A 19,647-nucleotide genomic window follows, 5' to 3' on the forward strand; every position below is an offset into this window, starting at 1 on the left:
CTACAGTATGTTGGCCTCACGGGAGCCCGGCTGCAGAATCAGCAGAGTCACGATGAGTTTAACAGCTTTTCTGAACCAGCGGTAGAACAGGGCATAGATCACAGGGTTCAAACATGAGTTAGAGTAAAACAGAAACATAACAGAAGATGCAAATGAAGTATTGATCACGCTGTCCACAGCAAAAAAGTAACAGTATAATGGGAAGAGACACATTAGATACACAACCACAAGAACACCCAGAGTCCTGGCTGCTTTCAGCTCAGACTTCTTTGTTGTGGCTGAAACCTGCAGACGGACAGCTGTAACATGAGAGCGCATGGCACGAGCCTGAGACACAGCCACCACAAAGACTCTCAGATACAGAACTATGATGGTGGTCACTGGAAAAATGGAAAGAACAGGTCAACAGTTCCTGTAACATAATCAGTGACTAACACACACTGTCCATGGCAGGATTTAGTCCTGCCTGGTTGAATCAGGACATCCTTCATGACGAAACAGCTGTAGAGAGCAGCACAGAGCCAACACACACAGACACACAGTTTGACTCTTGCCACAGTAACGCTGGTGGGGTAATGCAAAGGGTCACAGATAGCCATGTAACGGTCAGCTGATATGAGAACAATGTTTCCTATAGAAGCACAGACAATGTTGCTGGTCAGATAACAGTATAGAGAGCACATGACATCACCGAGAACCCAGCAGGAGGTTTTTCTATAGATTTCTCCTGGCATCACCAGGAGACCCACGAGACAGTCTGAGACAGCCAGAGAGAGGAGGAGGATGTTAGTGGGAGTGTGGAGCCGCCTGCAGGGAGAATGAGAAGCATCGGTTACCCATTAATCATGTCTATATGAATAAATACATTATGAAACATTACAACATTACAGTTAAGATTCAAACACATCAAAGAGCATGGCTGATCACATAAAGACATAAATCTCAGCTAAGAAGGTCATCTCTGCCTGAAGTGGGAGACTGAGATGATGACGAGCAGATTGAGAGATACAGTCGTCAGAGACACCAGAGACAGCACAATGTTCAGCAGCACAGCTTCAGTCCAGGGAAGTGTCGGCTCCCTGCAGGAGGCGTTGAGGAGTTGTGGGAAGCAGAGCACCACTCCAGCCGGAGCCCCCATCACCAGGACTCAGAACTCTTTGAAGCATAGCTTATTTATCTCTATCTGTGAGCCCTCCATTAGTCTCTTTACAACCAACGTGGCAACCGCTGGGGCTCAGACTTGAAGCCAATGCAGACATGATTGCAGAACACACTGCAGCCACTAGGGGCTTGCTGATGAGTTGGAAGGCTATGTTATTGTTCACCTATACTGAGTTTCAGCCCAGCAGACAGTTCCATTCACACTTAGAGGCCTAAGGGTACAGAACTCTGATCAATGCAGGCTGTGGTGTTGGATGGTGGACTTGTGGAACCATTCACTGCACCCTTCACAAGGACACAGCCCTTGAGTCTGGCAGAGGCCAGATGCTGATGGTTGGACCTCATGGGCAATGATGTTACTGTGACAGCCATCTTACCTGACCACACCACACGTACTGACCACAGGGTCACAGTGTGTCAGTGACACTGAGTCCTGTCTGCTTTCAGAAATGTGCGCCAACATTCCCAGAAGCCTTACCAAGGCCATCTCTGACCTACATGTGGAGGGATGCTGTGGGTCATGTGCCAGGTGACAAGGCCTTACCAAGGAAATCACCTCTGACTATAGCTAGTGAACACTATGTCCACAATGAAGGACCGCAGGACATCAGGACTGTACAGATACCAGGTCTTCATGAGAGCCTTCCCTACTTCCATATTCAGGGACAGCATCCATTGAAGGCCTACATAGGCCTGCCCTTTATAGGCCTTTAATGGCTATAAAGGACTTCCTGTCCTGTTGACATTGATGTTCAAATGTTTACTCTTTAACTGTTGTAGTCCAGCTTGTGGAGTTGACTATAATCTATCGTCACAAGAATCCTGGGATTCCAGGGGGCAGAGGGGCATGGCTGCTACCTTAGCTGGCCATACCCCCACCACACAGCTCAGACAGTGTGCAGTTATATGTAGCCTGGCTTATCAGACCTCACACATCAAAGCACCTAAATCCTTCTGCATAGAGGAGTCACAGGAAGGGAGGACGAAGAGTGCGAGAATGTAATAACATGCACAGATGTTACAAACACATCAAATAATCAATGTGAAGAACAATTAAATTAACTTAGCTGTGTTAGTGGTGAGAACAATTAAAAGGGAATATTGAAGTAATTCTTAATCTTAATGAGTTATAAAGGCCAAAGATCACTGTGCACAGGATTAAGATAGATACATGTCCATACAACACACATGCACACAATGATGTTTTTTTCTTAAGACTTGCATATTGTGCACAAGGATAATCTGTTCACACACATCAATGTGTGCAGACAGGTAACTCAATCATGCACATCAATATAATATAAAAGGTTAACATGGAGGTCTGTGGGTATTGATTTCTGAGGAACAAACGTTCTCAGGTTTCACATCACATGTTGGTGTGGTGGCTGCATCATGTATTTTTTTTCTAACACCTTTGATTGCAGTGACCCCTCAGAGGTTGAGATGTCATCATCAGAACCTCATCAATGCAGGTGTGAACAGGCTTTCTGTCTGGAGGGTTCAGAGTGCTGCCATTAGGAGCAGCTAACAGGCTGCAAAACACAGAAAGCTCCTGGGACTCAGGGAGCGGTGTGTGTGGTGGTAGTGGATTAGAGGGTGGGCATGTCTGTTAGAAAACAAAAACAAATTAACGAATCAAGTAATCTTTCCAAACAAGTGAGATTGTTGCAACTGAATGAAGATGTGCTCATTAAAACTTCACAAACAGGTCCACATAGAAATCACTTGGACTCTGTCACATGTTGCAGTACCTGCCAAACTTTCATGTTGTTCAGTCCAAACATCATGTTTGAAACTTTTTACTCAGCAGCTATTTGTTACTGGTTTTCTGTCTGTAAGAAAAAAGCAAGAAAAGTTTATGGAAACAGTCCAGGAAGTTGCAAAGATACTGCTGTTTGTATGTATCAGCCCTTATCCCCCACATGCTTCAATGCTACATCAGAATCATAATCAGAATCATGTTTATTGCCATGTAAGTGAAGGGGGTTCACATTACTAGGTGGTCCGAATGGACCGTAACCTCCTGCCTGAGGGGAGTGGTTCAAAGACTCTGTGTCCAGGGTGAGAAGGGTCAGCTGTGATCCGACCTGCACGCCTCAGAGTCCTGGAGACGTACAGGTCCTGGATAGATGGCAGGCTGCAGCCGATCACCTTCTCAGCAGAGCGCACAACACGCTGCAGTCTGTGCCTGTCCCTGGCCGTGGCCCCAGCGTACCACACTGTGATGGAGGAGGTGAGGATGGACTCAATGATGGCCGTGTAGAACTGAACCATCATCCTGGCTGGCACCTTGAGTTTCCTCAGCTGCCGCAGGAAGTACATCCTCTGCTGGGCCTTTTTGATGAGGGAGCTGATGGTGAGCTCCCACTTGAGGTCCTGGGTGATGGTGGTACCCAGGAAGCGGAAAGAGTCCACTGTGGAGATGGGGGTGTCTGTCAGGGTGAGGGGGGGTGATGGAGCTGGCACTTTCCGAAAGTCTACTGTCATCTTCACTGTCTTCTGGGCATTCAGCTCCAGGTTGTTGTCAGCACACCAGGACACCAGACGGTCCACCTCCATCCTGTAGGCAGACTCATCCCCGTCTGAGATGAGTCCAATGAGGGTGGTGTCGTCAGCAAACTTAATCAGCTTGACAGACTGGTGGCTGGAGGTGCAGCAGTTGGTGTACAGGAAGAAGAGCAGAGGGGAAAGTACACAGCCTTGGGGGGTACCGGTGCTGATGGTCCTTGTCATGGATTCATTAGCAAAACTGAAGGACGTTCTTGACATGTTTCATGAGTGAGAAAGGCCTTACAGCTCACATTCACACATGACAAATAAAATGTCATTTTTATTTTTGCACAGCATGCAACATGCTACATCTTGTGGTTTAGGCAGAACCCATTGTAGGAGCCAGATTAATTTATAGAAAATTAATGTTTCTTTTCTCTTTGAGTATGAATTTAGGTTGGACCGAGCAGATAAAGGCAGGAGCCATCTTTTGGAGGGTGTGGTCAGCAGGAGGACAGTCTCTTTCACCTCACTTCCTCTTCCTGCCAGAAAGATAGAGGCCTCACCATTTTTTGTTGTTGTACAATCCTTAGTTAATTTTCTTAATCTTGATTTTGCGTTTTTGTGCTTTGTTGCCTAGAAAAAAAAGTTTGGATAAGTTATGTGAGCATCAAGACTAACTGCGCTGCCACCAAAGTGGTTGTAATGGAGAACAAAATAAGAAAAGAATCAACCACTACAAGAGTCAAAGAGACTTCTTTTGGAAGATTAAGGAATCCGGGATGTTCAGCAGCGACCAGGAAGAACCCCAGCCACAGGAGTGGGCCTGTTCAGAAAGCCAGGCCGTGGACACATGGCTGGCCTGATTGTTTGAAAGCATGGTATGTACTCTCTCCTCCATTCATAAACTGAGGAAGAAAGGATGGATCATGTTGTTAAGGAAACAAATGAAATCTGCTATAGGAGTGGGAAATTGTTCAAGCTTCATAGAGTCTGCTGTAGGAGTGGATTGCTTGGATAATTCCTGGATTGGAAGGACAACATGGCTGATCATTTGAAGGAAACTGAAGAGGAGGAAGTAAAATCAATGTCATACATGGAAGAGCATGAACATGTGTCCAAATTACAGTTTTTTCTGATTTTAAGCACATTTCTGTAACTATTGGCTATTTGTGCAAAACTCTACACACAAATAAAACAACCTTACACCAAAGCAGCAAAACATTGTAGATCTTTTGCAAAAGCTAATACATGTTGCTTAACTCTTCAAACCTTTGTAAAAATGGTATTTTTGTACCACACAGTTAACACAAACCATCATATTACTAAGCACACAATGTGCCAACTACACACTGATGGTATTAACTGAAAACACATCTGGCTTTTGCTTTCTCTGTGCACAAGGTCTGTCCATGTGAGGTCAAACTTTTGTCATAAATAGTTCTATAAACACAAGGATTCCAATTTCAAGTATGAATGTTTATTCACGCACATCAAAACAATCACAAGAAAACATACAATTTCATTGAAAGACAGAGAGAGAAGATCAGTCTTGTCTCTCTGGGTCCGGCCACAGAATTTCATCAACATCACATGCAATGTCTTCTAGTCCAAGGCACCGGGGAACATGTCTCCTGGAGTGCCTATCCAGGCCTGACATGATGCCTGGTCCATATCCTCGCCTGCCTCCTTCCAGATGCTGGATGTCTAGTAATTCTGTGGAGTAACAGTTTCAGTTTACATGTACAGTATTGTTGTTTTTCTCATTAGAGTATGGTACAGCTACAAAACTTAGAGTGAGGGAACTGTACTAACCGATTCTCATCAATATGTCCTTATGATGCTTGCTACAGTGTAGCGGCTCAGGCTGAATCTGTTGTCCAGCTTCCCTCAGGGTCATTCCATGGTTGATCACATGATCCACTATTGTAGCTCTGGTGACATCAGTAATTCTATTTCTTCTTACCCTTCCTCCTTCCTCTTCACCTCCTCGTCCTCTTCCTCTAAATTCACCTCCTAGTCTTCATCCTCCTCCTCTTCCTCCTGCTTCCTCATGTCCTCATCCTCCTCCTCCATCCATCCTCCTTCTTATCTGTCCATCAAGGAGTGCAGACGTGTTTCTGACTGCTCCCGCTCTGCTCTGCTCTGCTCTCTCTTGTCCTGTCCTGTGATTTTTGTGACTTTTTATTCCCTGAACACCCTGCTTTGCTATCCTTGGGATAATTTTTTTGACATGGAGCTAATAAATTGGTCGCTCAGTGCATTGGACAACATTTTCTCACAAAGGAAGACATCACCGGGAGAACCCCTCTGCCCTGAAGGGACATTCGCTGGTGGATATGTCCGTGATTCCTGGGAAACCTGGCGTCTGGTATGTCTCCAGCCACTGACCCTGGAATGTCTATTGGACATTGGTAGTAGGCATACTTCTGAATTGCGTGGGAGCTGTCCTGCTGTACCGAAAAGTTGGAAAAGCCACTGCTGGCAAATTGGCACTACCGCTAAGCGTGGACACAAAACAAGACCCTGGGCTCATGGGACCTCGGAACTCGGAATTACATCAGAAGATGGACCGGATGGATGGGCTGATTTGCAACATCTCAGCCCGCTCCGGAGAGGGCTGGAAGCAGGTGGACAACATTGGAAGACAGTCCGACCAGTTGAGGATCTCAATGGAAGGAATATCTGTCAAGCTGGAAGAGATGTCGAAGGTTCTCCATGCACCTGCAAGGGACAAATGAGCACTGAGGCCGGACTGACCTATTGATCACTGATCTGGGCAAATTACAGTTTTTTCTGATTGCTTAAGCACATTTCTGTAACTATTGGCTATTTGTGCAAAACTCTACACACAAATAAAAAAACCTTACACCAAATCAGCAAAACATTGTAGATCTCTTGCAAAAGCTAATACATCTTGCTTAACTCTTCAAACCTTTGTAAAAATGGTATTTTTGTACCACACAGTTAACACAAACCATCATATTACTAAGCACACAATGTGCCAACTACACACTGATGGTATTAACTGAAAACACATCTGGCTTTTGCTTTCTCTGTGCACAAGGTCTGTCCATGTGAGGTCAGACTTTTGTCATAAATAGTTCTATAAACACAGAGATTCAAATTTCAAGTATGAATGTTTATTCACACACATCAAAACAATCACAAGAAAATATACAATTTCACTGAAAGAGAGAGAGAGAGAGAAAATCAGTCTCATTGTCTCTCTGGGTCCGGCCACAGAATTTCATCAACATCACATGCAATGTCTTCTAGTCCAAGGCACCGGGGAACATGTCTCCTGGAGTGCCGTATCCAGGCCTGACATGATGCCTGGTCCATATCCTCGCATGCCTCCTTCCAGATGCTGGATGTCTAGTAATTCTGTGGAGTAACAGTTTCAGTTTTACATGTACAGTATTGTTGTTTTTCTCATTAGAGTATGGTACACCTACAAAACTTAGCGTGAGGGAACTGTACTAACCCATTCTCATCAATATGTCCTCATGATGCTTGCTACAGTGTAGCGGCTCAGGCTGAACCCGGTGTCCAGCTTCCCTCAGGGTCATTCCATGGTTGATCACATGATCCACTATTGTAGCTCTGATGACATCAGTAATTCTATTTCTTCTTACTCTTCCTCCTTCCTCTTCACCTCCTCGTCCTCTTCCTCTAAATTCACCTCCTAGTCTTCGTCCTCCTCCTCTTCCTCCTGCTTCCTCATGTTCTCATCCTCCTCTAATTCTCACTCTTCTCAGTCTTCTTCTCCCTCCATTGTTCTCCACACTGAAGCTTACCTGTGGCTTATTTACAGCTCATGCTGATTGCAAAGTGAACTAATGATGTAAAACAGTTCTCACATGTGACAGTGTAGCCAGACAGTTGGCAAAATAGTGTAAATACCAGCCATAAATGTGTGTAGTTTTACTAGGAGTGTGTTGATCATTTGGAAGTTGTGTGTAAAGCAGTGAGTTGTGTTTACAGTTCAGCAAAAAGAGTGCTGTGAAGTTTATTATATTTATACAATTGCAAATTGTGTGTTACAAAAGTGCAAATTGAGTGTAAAGCAGTTTTTTTGCTTTTAGTTTTGCAAACTCAGTGAGTGGTTTTGCTATAACTATTAATAGTTTTAGAAATTGTGCTATAAGAATCATTGATAGTGTTTAAGCAATCAGAAAAAACTGTAATACCATCAGTGTGTAGTTGGCACATTGTGTGCTTAGTAATATGATGGTTTGTGTTAACTGTGTGGTACAAAAATACCATTTTTACAAAGGTTTGAAGAGTTAAGCAAGATGTATTAGCTTTTGCAAGAGATCTACAATAATAATAATCTCTGATTTGGTGTAAGGTTTTTTTTATTTGTGTGTAGAGTTTTCCACAAATAGCCAATAGTTACAGAAATGTGCTTAAGCAATCAGAAAAAAACTGTAGTGCACTGTTGCACTAGACACTAAGGCAAATTCCTAGTAATGTGTTTTTCACTTACATGGCAATAAACTCGATTCTGATTCTGATTCCTCTAATTCTCTCTCTTCTCAGTCTCCTTCTCCCTCCATTGTTCTCCACACTGAAGCTCACCTGTGGCTTATTTACAGGTCATGGTGATTGGAAAGTGAACTAATGATGTAAAACAGTTCTCACATGTGACAGTGTAGCCAGACAGTTGGCAAAGTAGTGTAAACACCAGCCATACATGTGTGTAGTTTTACCAGGAGTGTGTTGATCATTTGGAAGTTGTGTGTAAAGCAGTGAGTTGTGTTTACAGTTCAAGTGGATTATATTTATACATTTGCAAATTGTGTGTTACAAAAGTGCAAATTGAGTGTAAAGCAGTTTTTTGCTTTTAGTTTTTCAAACTCAGTGAGTGATTTTGCTATAACTATTAATAGTTTTAGAAATTGGGCTATAAGAATCATTGATAGTGTTTAAGCAATCAGAAAAAACTGTAAGAGGATAGAAGAGGAAGAAAGGAATGATGAGTGAATGGTTTGAATCCAAAATGGCTGAAATTAACCCTTTTATTTCCTCTGTGTGTGACTGGCTGGAGGGTGTGGCTGCTGAATCACAAGAGACAGAAGTTGCTCCTAAAGACAGTGTATCTGTCACGACCTGGTGTTTGTTTCTGGTTTAGTTTTCCTTGTTTTGGGTTTTTAGTTTGATCTGTGTTTAGTTATTATTTTCCTGTAGTCCTGGTGTTTTGTTTCCCTGGGTTTGTGTTTAGCTGTCTAGTCTTATCTTGTGTTTCCTGTTTTACTTTGGTAGCCCTGTCCCCCCTGTGTATTGTCTTGAGTTTTGCTTCCTGTGTTTTCCCTCCTTATTGATTACCAGCCCTGCCCTCATGTGTGTCACCTGTGTCTCGTTGTCTTCCCTGGTCCCTGTGTATTTAGTCTTTGTCTTCCCTGCACTCTCTGCCAGTTTGTCTTTGTTGCTTGTGGGTTTGTTTCTAGGGATTTGTTACTTTGCACCAAGCCAAGCCTTGTACTCCCGTGGTGAGCCTTGCTATGCCATGCCATGTGTTTTGCTAGTCTTTTGTCTTGACTTTTATTAGTATTTTTGTGACTCTTGCCTAGCCTTATGTTTTTCAAGCCACCTGTTGTGGAATTTTTGCTATGCCTAGTTTTTGAACCCTTGCACTGACTTTGTCAGTTAAAATAAAGACTTGTTTTGCCACGTACCCGCTCTGCATTCTGCATCTGTGTCCGCTCCTCCAACAAACCCTGACAGCACAAACTGGCCAGAATGGACACAGCAGATGCAGAAGCGGTCTTATCGGCTGCTTCTAGCCAGAGCCGTGAGGTTGGCTTGGTCATCCTCTGGAGCAATGTTAATTTTGGCAGCAATTTCTGATTTAGTTTTTATTTTAGTCTTGTGACTAAAATTTCATTTGATTTTAGTCACGTTTTAGTCATCAACATGTTTTAACTTTTAGTCTAGTTTTAGTTGACTAAATCTGCCGTGGATTTAGTCGACTAAAATTCTACGATATATATTTTTTCATGAAATATTTAAGGTTTGAAGTGCAATAAAAACAGGTACAGCTTTAACTTGTGTTATTTGAAACCAACACCTCATTATTTAATTATTACCTTTTCATAAAAGAACCAGTGAACAGTGAGCTACTCTCCCTGAACACACTGTTCAGTCATGACCTTCTTCATGAATCCTCCATAACTACAGCAAAACACTTCAGTAACAACTTACAAAAAGTGCACATGCTGTAAAACCATCAGCAGCGGTGTCTTCATTTATAGATTTTGTCACGTGTATCTTTGAACGGAAGTTAAGATGACTCGTCTGCAAACGTCGCTTCAGGTTTGTTGTGTTGATAGAGCTGATAGTCGCTCCACACGGTTTGAACTGTCTTGTTTGTCTTGACATCAAACGTGTCCGTGTGTCCTTCTCCTGTTAGAAACACATTAAATACAACTACACATAGAAACACTAAGCTTAATAATAAAGTGGTGACGGTCACACATCCTCCCACAGTTCATCAAGCACACAAGTTAAGATATATTAATCATAATAACCTCATAAAAATACACACTAACACACACAAACACATAGAACAAGGTAACAGAACACTCAGGTGTGGATTGTTTAACATACGATCCCTCCACTCTAAGTCACTGATATCAGAGGAATAGCATCTTTGAGGAGCTGTGAAGGGATCGGATCCAGAAGACAGGTAGTAGGTTTAGACTTGCTGATGCTGGTGGTCAGCTCAGGGAGGCCGATGGGCGCGAAGCAGTCCAGAGTTAGATCAGGATCCGTTTCCAGAAGTGGCGGTGTATCCTCAGCGGTCACAGAGAGATTGTGGTTGATTTGTCCTCTAATAGTGGTGATTTTATCGGTGAAGAAGCTCATGAAGTCTTCACTACTAAGAGCTGCAGGAATGCGAGGCTCCACAGAGCTGTGGCTCTTTGTCAGCCTGGCCATGGCGTTAAAGAGAAAGCGCGGGTTGTTCTTGTTTTCTTCTATTAGTGATGAATAGTAGGCTGTCCTAGCTTTGCGAAGGGCCTTCTTATACGTCAGCAGACTGTCTCTCCAGGCCCTCTGGGAGTCATCTGATTTAGAGGACTGCCACATCCTCTCCATCCTACGTGTAATCCGTTTCAGTGATCGGATGTTTGAGTTGTACCACAGAGCTAGCCTCTTCTGGTTTGTAGTTTTCTTCTTCTTCAGTGGAGCAATCCTGTTTAAGACTGAGTGTAGTGTGTCTGCAGTGTTGTTGACAAAGCGGTCCAGCTCTGCAGGAGTAATATTTAAGTTGGTACCCCCATCAGTACTTGGGACTGTGGGGAGTACTGGTAGGATTGCTGTCCTAAACTGCTTTATGGCGGCTTCAGACAGACATCTGCTGTAGTAGACCTTTTCCTTATGTGCTGGTAGGTCTGAAAGAGAGAAGTCAAAGGTTATTAATGAGTGATCTGAAAGAACAGGATTTTGAGACCATACTAGCAGGTTCTCAGCTTCCAGGCCGTAGGTGAGAACCAGGTCGAGGGTGTGACTGTGGCAGTGTGTGGGTTCATTTACTAACTGAGAGAACCCAACTGAATCCAAGAGTGAGTTGAAGGCAATCTTCAGACTGTCAGAGTCGACGTCCATATGAATGTTAAAGTCACCCACTATGATGACTTTATCTGTGCTAAGCACTAAACTTGATAAGAAGTCTGAAAACTCCAGCAGGAACTCTGAATAAGCAGCAGCAGGTGGACGATATACTACGACGAGTAAAACAAATTCTGACTTCTTCCAGCTTCCGTGAGACAGGCTGAGAGTGAGACTCATGAGTAGACTTAGGTTTACCACCTTACTGTGGTGGAGGGGTTTGAGTGCCCAGATGATCCTAGGAGCTATGTTGTCAGGGGCTTAATGCCCCCAGCAGGGTCTCCCAAGGCAAACGGGTCCTGGGTGATGGGCCAGACTAAGAGCGGTCCAAAAACCCCCTTATGAAGCAAAGAAAATCAAGGACCGTGATGTCGCCCGGTATGGCACCCCAACCGGGAACTCTGTCATCTTGCTGGGAGACTTCAACGCCCACGTGGGCAGTGACAGTAACACCTGGAGAGGCGTGATTGGGAGGAACGGCCTCCCCGATCTGAACCCGAGTTGTGTTTTGTTCTTCTGTGCTGGGCATGGTTTGTCCATAACGAACACCATGTTCGAGCACAAGGTTGTCCATCGGTGCACCTGGCACCAGGACACCCTAGGCCGGAGGTCAATGATCGATTTTGTAATCGTGTCAGCTGACCTTCGACCTTGTGTTTTGGACACTCGGGTGAAGAGCGGGGCTGAGCTGTCAACTGATCACTACCTGGTGGTGAGTTGGATCCGTTGGCGGGGGAAGAGGCTGGACGGGCCCGGCAGGCCCAAACGTACTGTGCGGGTCTGTTGGGAGCGTTTGGCCGAACCCTCCGCTAGGGAGATCTTCAACTCCCACCTCCGGGAGAGCTTCACCCAGATTCCGAGGGAGGCTGGAGACATTGAGTCGGAGTGGACCATGTTTTCCACCTCCATTGTCGATGCAGCTGTCCGAAGCTGCGGCCGCAAGGCCTCTGGTGCCTGTCGTGGCGGCAATCCCCGGACCCGGTGGTGGACACCGGAGGTCAGGGATGCCGTCAAGCTGAAGAAGGAGTCCTATCGGGCCTGGTTGGCTTGTGGGACTCCTGAAGCAGCTGATAGGTATCGGCAGGCCAAGCGTGCTGCAGCAAGGGCAGTTGTAGAGGCAAAAACTCGGGCCTGGGAGGAGTTCGGGGAGGCCATGGAGGAGGACTATCGGTCAGCCTCAAAGAGATTCTGGCAAACCGTCCGGCGCCTCAGGAGGGGGAAGCAGTACTCTGCCAACACTGTATTCAGTGGAGGTGGGGAGCTGTTGACCTCGACTGAGGGGGTGGTTGGACGGTGGAAAGAGTACTTTGAGGGTCTCCTCAATCCCACCAACACGCCTTCCATTATGGAAGCGGAGGCTGATGACTCAGTGGTGGACTCGTTCATCACCTGTGCTGAAGTTGCCGAGGTAGTCAAAAAGCTCCCCGGCGGCAAGGCACCGGGGGTGGATGAGATTCGCCCTGGGTACCTTAAGTCTCTGGATGTTGTGGGGCTGTCTTGGTTGACACGCCTCTGCAACATTGCGTGGCAATCGGGGGCAGTGCCGCTGGACTGGCAGACCGGGGTGGTGGTCCCTCTTTTTAAAAAGGGGGACCGGAGGGTGTGCTCCAACTACAGGGGGATCACACTCCTCAGCCTCCCTGGGAAAGTCTACGCCAGGGTACCGGAGAGGAGAATTAGGCCTATAGTCGAACCTCGGATTAAGGAGGAGCAATGTGGTTTTCGTCCTGGCCGCGGAACACTGGACCAGCTCTATACCCTCCGCAGGGTGCTGGAGGGTTCATGGGAGTTCGCCCAACCAGTCCACATGTGTTTTGTGGACTTGGAGAAGGCGTTCGAACGTGTCCCTCGCGGCATCTTGTGGGAGGTGCTCTGGGAGTATGGGGTCCGTGGCCCTCTGCTGAGGGCTGTTAGGTCCCTGTATGGCCGGAGCAGGAGTTTGGTTCGCATTGCCGGCAGTAAGTCAGACCTGTTCCCAGTGCATGTTGGACTCCGGCAGGGCTGCCCTTTGTCACCGGTTCTGTTCATAATTTTTATGGACAGAATTTCTAGGCGCATCGAGGGACCGGAGGAGCTTCCGCAGTAATGTGGTCGCTGTACCGGTCTGTTGTGGTGAAGAAGGAGCTGAGCCGGAAGGCGAAGCTCTCGATTTACCGGTCAATCTACGTTCCTACCCTCACCTATCATCATGGTCATGAGCTTTGGGTAGTGACCGAAAGAATGAGATCGCGAATACAGGCGGCCGAAATGAGTTTCCTTCGAAGGGTGGCTGGGCGCTCCCTTAGAGATAGGGTGAGAAGCTCAGTCACCCGAGAGGAGCTCGGAGTAGAGCCGCTGCTCCTCCACATCGAGAGGAGCCAGCTGAGGTGGCTCGGGCATCTGGTTCGGATGCCTCCTGGACGCCTCCCTGGGGAGGTGTTCCGGGCATGTCCCACTGGGAGGAGGCCCCGGGGAAGACCCAGGACGCGGTGGAGAGACTATGTCTCTCGGCTGGCCTGGGAACGCCTCGGGATTCCCCCAGAGGAGCTGGAGGAAGTGTCTGGTGAGAGGGAAGTCTGGGTGTCCCTGCTTAGACTGCTGCCCCCGCGACCCGGCCGCGGATAAGCGGTAGAAGATAGATGAATGGATGGAGGTTTAGGATTCATCTGAAGACTGGAGCGGTAGATTGCTGCCACTCCTCCTCCGCGGCCTGTAACTCTACGAACATGACAGTTAATATAACAAGACGGAGTTGATTCATTTAAAGCAACATATTCTTCACCCTGTAACCAAGTCTCAGTGAGACAAAGTATATCAGTGTGATGATCAATAATTAGATCATTAACTAAGAGCGACTTAGAGTGTAGGGATCGTATGTTAAACAATCCACACCTGAGTGTTCTGTTACCTTGTTCTATGTGTTTGTGTGTGTTAGTGTGTATTTTTATGAGGTTATTATGATTAATATATCTTAACTTGTGTGCTTGATGAACTGTGGGAGGACGTGTGACCGTCACCACTTCAATAACATTATTAAGCTTAGTGTTTCTATGTGTATTTGTGTTTAATGTGTTTCTAACTGAGGGCGGCAGTCCTCCAGAAGCAGCAGAGAGGTGTGTAGGACAGCGACTCTGCCTCCTGGCCTCGACCCTGGGTTGTCAGGTTGGTCTAATAAACTTGGCTATATTGCTAGAAATCAGAGCTGCACCACCCTGGGTGGGATGGATGCCGTCTCTCCTAATAAGGCCAGGTTTCCCCCAGAAAGTTTCCCAGTTATCTATAAAGGCCACGTTATTTTCTGGACACCACCATGACAGCCAGCGACGGAGCGAGGACATGCGGCTAAACATGTCATCACTGGTCAGATTTGGGAGGGGACCAGAGAACGCTACGGAGTCCGACATGGTTTTAGCTAAATTACACACCGACTCAATATTAACTTTAGTGACCTCTGACTGGCAAAGCCGGGTGTCATTAACACCGATGTGAATCCTACTGTATTTATGCTTATCTCTCGCCAGCAGCCCTCTATGTCGCCCGCTCTGGCCCCCGGGATGCACTTAACTATAGCCACTGGTGTCGGCTTTACATGCCGCAAAACAGAGTCGCCAATAACCAGGGTCGGCTTCTCAGCGGGTGTGTCGCCGAGTGGGGAAAAACGGTTCGATATGTCAAGCGGCTGGTGGTGAACCACAGGCCTTTGTTTCGGGCTACGCTTCCTTCGAACCGCCACCCAACCTCTCTGACTTCCCGGCTGCTCAGGGGCTGCCGGGGTGCGGATAACATCAGCTAAGGCAGGCTGGTCCACACAGGCTAACTGCTGCTGTGGCTACAGGTCTATTATCTAACATGCGGAGCCGACCCTCTAACTCGCTTAGCCTCGCCTCCAAGACTGTGAATAAGCTACACTTTGTGCACACCTCACGCTCACTAAAGGAGGCAGAGGAGTAGCTAAACATGTCACACACCGTGCAGTGGGCAGGAGAGGGAGATGCAGAGCGAGTGGAAGAAGCCATGCTAAGCGCTAATGCTAACCGCTAAGTTACGGTAAGCTTCGCTACAGTGGTAAACGAGAAGGGAACCCAGAAATTGGTGCACTTAACTCTAACACTAAGGTGCTTGTGTATTACCACAATAAAAGCAAACACAATATGTCTAATGCAGAAAGTCCGTAGCACCAACAGCGCACACCAAGTGAACAAACAGGTTCAAGGATATATACCGCAGGCTTTTAAAACTGCTGTGATCATTCCAATACTTAAAAAACCTTCACTGGACCCAGACGTCTTAGGAAACTACAGACCGATCTCCAACCTCACCTTTATCTCCAAACTACTCGAAAGAGCTGTTGTAAGTCAGCTAAACGACCACCTGCATAGGAACAGTCTGCTCGATGCTTTCCAGTCTGGATTCAGAGCCCATCACAGCACAGAAACAGCACTGCTTTAAGTCACCAATGACCTCCTCATGGCATCGGACCGTGGACTCGTCTCTGTACTCCTTCTCAGTGCTGCCTTCGACACCGTAGATCATCGCATCCTGCTACACAGATTGGAACACGAGATCAGGATTACAGGAACAGCACTGCGCTGGTTTAAATCATATTTATCTGACAGATTTCACTTTGTTCATGCTAACGATGTTTCTTCCACAGGTACAAGGGTTAACCACGGTGTTCCACAGGGTTCTGTGCTCGGACCGATCCTGTTCACCCTCTACATCAGACCTGGGCAAAGTACGGCCCGCGGGCCACATCCGGCCCGCTTGCGTCTTCAATGCGGCCCGCGGACTCGCACACACAATAAAAAAAAAAAAGAAGGCATCAAAAGTCAGCTGTCAGCACGGCATTACCGGTAACGTCTTTCCAACCCTCCTTGTCTCTTCCACGCTGCTGTACTGCTTCATCCCATCTACTCTTTGGAGAGACACGGTCGCGCTGTGTACACTTTAAAAATGCTGCGCGACTATGCTGAAATGTACGGTAAAGCGAGAAGAAACGCCACGGCGCATTCAGATGTTACCGCGGTGCTGCAGCCGACATCGTCATCTGCTCTTAAAAAGCTCAGACCTTGTCCAACTTTCAGAGCTTTGGGATTGTTTTTAAAATTAGTTTTAAATCTAATGGTTTTCTTCTGTAAAAATATCTTCACATCATCTGTGCTGCTCTGCACTGTGCGGGAGTGTTTTTCAACATACAACCAGCAACACTCAGTGGACCTGGACACACACAGAGGACAGAGGAGAGAGCAGTAAACACACAGACCGGTTCACATCATCAACTCCCTCCGCCACACATTGATTCTGAGCCTTTTTTCCGCCAATGCGACTTTATAATATCGCTATCTTTCCATTCATTCAACTCCGCGCAACTCTCTCTCTCCCTCCCGTCCGCGTTCACACACACGTACACACATGAGCGCGGATATGTTCACAGAGAAGACGACCAACGTTCTTGATAATGGAACATCGCACCCTAACTCAGCACAGACAGAGCTGGTAACGCAGCAAACATTATAGGTGATTTAAGGTGAAACGCGGTTGCGGTTGAGATAAACTACGTCATATGACAATAGTCACATATGAATAATAACATCAAAAGCTGTTTTATTAATCAGTTAGTTGCCTTTAGTAGTTCCATATATCTGATTATAGTATTTATGCTATTAATGTATTTATGTGGTTATATCACATTATTTATTTTAACCTTTATTTTACCAGAAAATGTCATTTTACAAAACAAGAACAGGCTGATGTATGAGGTCAGTGTTGACTTCATATAGTGAAATAAAAACCTTCAGCTTCAGATGTTTTTGTATGTTTTTGTGGCCCTTTGCTTTTCTAATGGAAGTCTATGTGGCCCTCGCAAAAAAATAATTGCCCACCCCTGTTTTACATGCTCCCTCTAGGAAACATCATCCAGAAGCACGGCATAAACTTTCATTGTTATGCTGATGATACCCAGCTGTATTTATCCATGAAGCCTGAAGAAACGGAGCCGCTAGTCAGACTACAGGCGTGTCTAAAGGACATAAAGGACTGGATGTCCTCCAACTTTTTACTATTAAACTCGGACAAGACTGAGGTCATTGTTTTTGGACCGAAACATCTCAGAACTAGTTTATCAGATAATACTTTCTCCCTGGATGGAATTACTCTGGCCTCCAGTATGACTGTGAGGAACCTTGGAGTTATCTTTGATCAAGACATGTCGTTTGTCTCTCATATTAAGCAGGTCTCCAGGACCGCTTTCTTTCACCTGCGTAATATTACTAAGATCAGGAGCATCCTCTCTCAGAGTGATGCTGAAAAGCTCATCCATGCTTTTGTCACTTCAAGACTGGACTACTGCAACTCTTTATTGTCAGGATGTCCACATTACTCCATCAACAGTCTGCAGCTGATCCAGAACGCAGCAGCTAGAGTTCTGACAGGAAGCAGCCAAAGGGATCATATCTCTCCTGTCCTAGCGTCTCTTCACTGGCTCCCAGTGGACTCAAGAATACACTTCAAGATCCTTCTTCTAACCTACAAGGCTCTTCATGGACTTGCTCCATTGTATCTCGACTTCTCCTTTTCTCTCCTTAGTCTGGCTCACACTGGTCTCAAGACCTGGATGATGACCTGCAGTCCGGCCCGTGAAGTCTCTCCTGCTCTACGTTGTCGGGGGGCACAAACACGATCCTCTGAGCACCCTCTGACCTCTCCTCCTCTCTCCTTAGTCTGGATCATACTGGGTAATATCGTCTCATAATCTGTGTTTACTGTCTTCCTTGTAGTTCTGTGCCTCGCTCTCGCTCTCTCTCTTTGCAGGTCTCAAGACCTGCATGCTGACCTGCAGTCTGGTCCCTGATCTCTCCTGTGCTCATCGACTTCACTAGCCCCTGCTGCTCATCTTTACTATCAAATTACTATTCCTACTTATGGACCGACGATATATATAGATATCTGTTACAATATAATCACTGTTTCATCTGCTGCATGTTTGCTCTGTACTGTATCATGTTTGTATCATGTTTGCTCCTCTCTCTCTCTCTCTCTCTCTCTCTCTCCTTCATCCTCTCTCTCTCCTCTCTCTCTCTCCTTCATCCTCTCTCTCTCCTCTCTCTCTCTCCTTCATCCTCTCTCTCTCTCATCTCTCTCTCTCTCTCTCCTTCATCCTCTCTCTCTCTCCTCTCTCTCTCTCTCTCCTTCATCCTCTCTCTCTCTCTCTCTCTCCTCTCTCTCATCCTCTCTGACTAGCAGCAGGACTGGTTCCCCCTTAAGTTGACGGGTCCTGCTCAAGGTTTCTTCCTCTTAAAGGGAGTTTTTCCTTGCCACAGTGCTCTTAGGGGGGTTCCTGTGACGCGCTTTGAGACAATGTCTGATTGTAATATGCGCTATATAAATAAAACTGAATTCAATTGAATTGAATTCAATTACAAAAGAGATAACAAAAAACTTCCACTGAGGAGAAAAAACGCTTGTAGGTGCAGGTGCACGGGGAGGGATGGGTTGCTGGGTCTCACCGGACAGGCGGCCTCCTGAAGGGGAGAAAAACAGGCACGCCAACACTGCAAGACAGGTTCAAAAATACCACTAGAAGCTCAATCAGCTTACGACGTAGGGCAACTGAAGAACTGGTGAAGGTGGCGGAGGAGTGGAAGGCTTAAGAGCTGTCCAAGGAAGGTGGAGTAATTGAAGCAAAACAAAAGCAGCCAGATGGGAAGAGTACTGAAAAGGGTCCCTAGAGGGAGATGTTGTCTCACCACACCACATAATCTCTCTCTGAAACGCCAGGTTAACAAACAAGTTGTTAAACTTTAAACAAAAAGCACTGACTGATAAGTGCACAGCAGGGGGTGTGTTTGTTGTAATATTACATTCAGAATAATCCTGTAGCTGTGATCCAGAAGTGATCCAGCAAAGGAGTCCGGTGCTGGATCAGTGTGGTCCGTCCTTCTTCTCTGCTGATAGGCTGATACAGAGTGAACTAGTGGCTGAGTTATGGGGCGGAGATCATCAGAATATTAGAAAACGGGCGAAATGTGATGTGAATGGCTTGCGATACAGAGTGAGACCTCCCTCCTTCACTCCCTGTCTGTCCCGTTTGGAGACCCAGAGGTGAGCTGTCCCCCGCGCCCCCTCCCCTCCTCTCACACCTTCTCAGCATCAGGGGCGCCTGCAGCTGCAGGGGGCGCTAATTTGCCAATTCTCCTCACAGTGATCTAAAATCCACATAGAAAACCGCCGCGCAGATGATAGTTTTTCCAACTGCTCGTGCCGCCCCCTGTGTGATGCCGCCCCGGGGGACCGCCAGGTCTGCCCGTGCCCAAAACCGCCAGAGAGATTGCGTTCGCGGAATTGCTACTATACTGATACTAAAACAAATTTCTGTAACCTTGTTACAATGACAGGAAATGTATG

At 46.4% G+C, this 19,647-nt stretch overlaps 1 pseudogene; it reads right to left on the minus strand.

Moving 5' to 3' along the window:
• Positions 1-1,138, minus strand: LOC114431270 (trace amine-associated receptor 5-like; annotated as a pseudogene).
• Positions 1,139-19,647: the final 18,509 nt, after the last annotated feature.

Source organism: Parambassis ranga, unplaced genomic scaffold, assembly GCF_900634625.1.
Source record: "Parambassis ranga unplaced genomic scaffold, fParRan2.1 scaffold_65_arrow_ctg1, whole genome shotgun sequence".
In the NCBI taxonomy this organism is placed as follows: domain Eukaryota; kingdom Metazoa; phylum Chordata; class Actinopteri; family Ambassidae; genus Parambassis; species Parambassis ranga.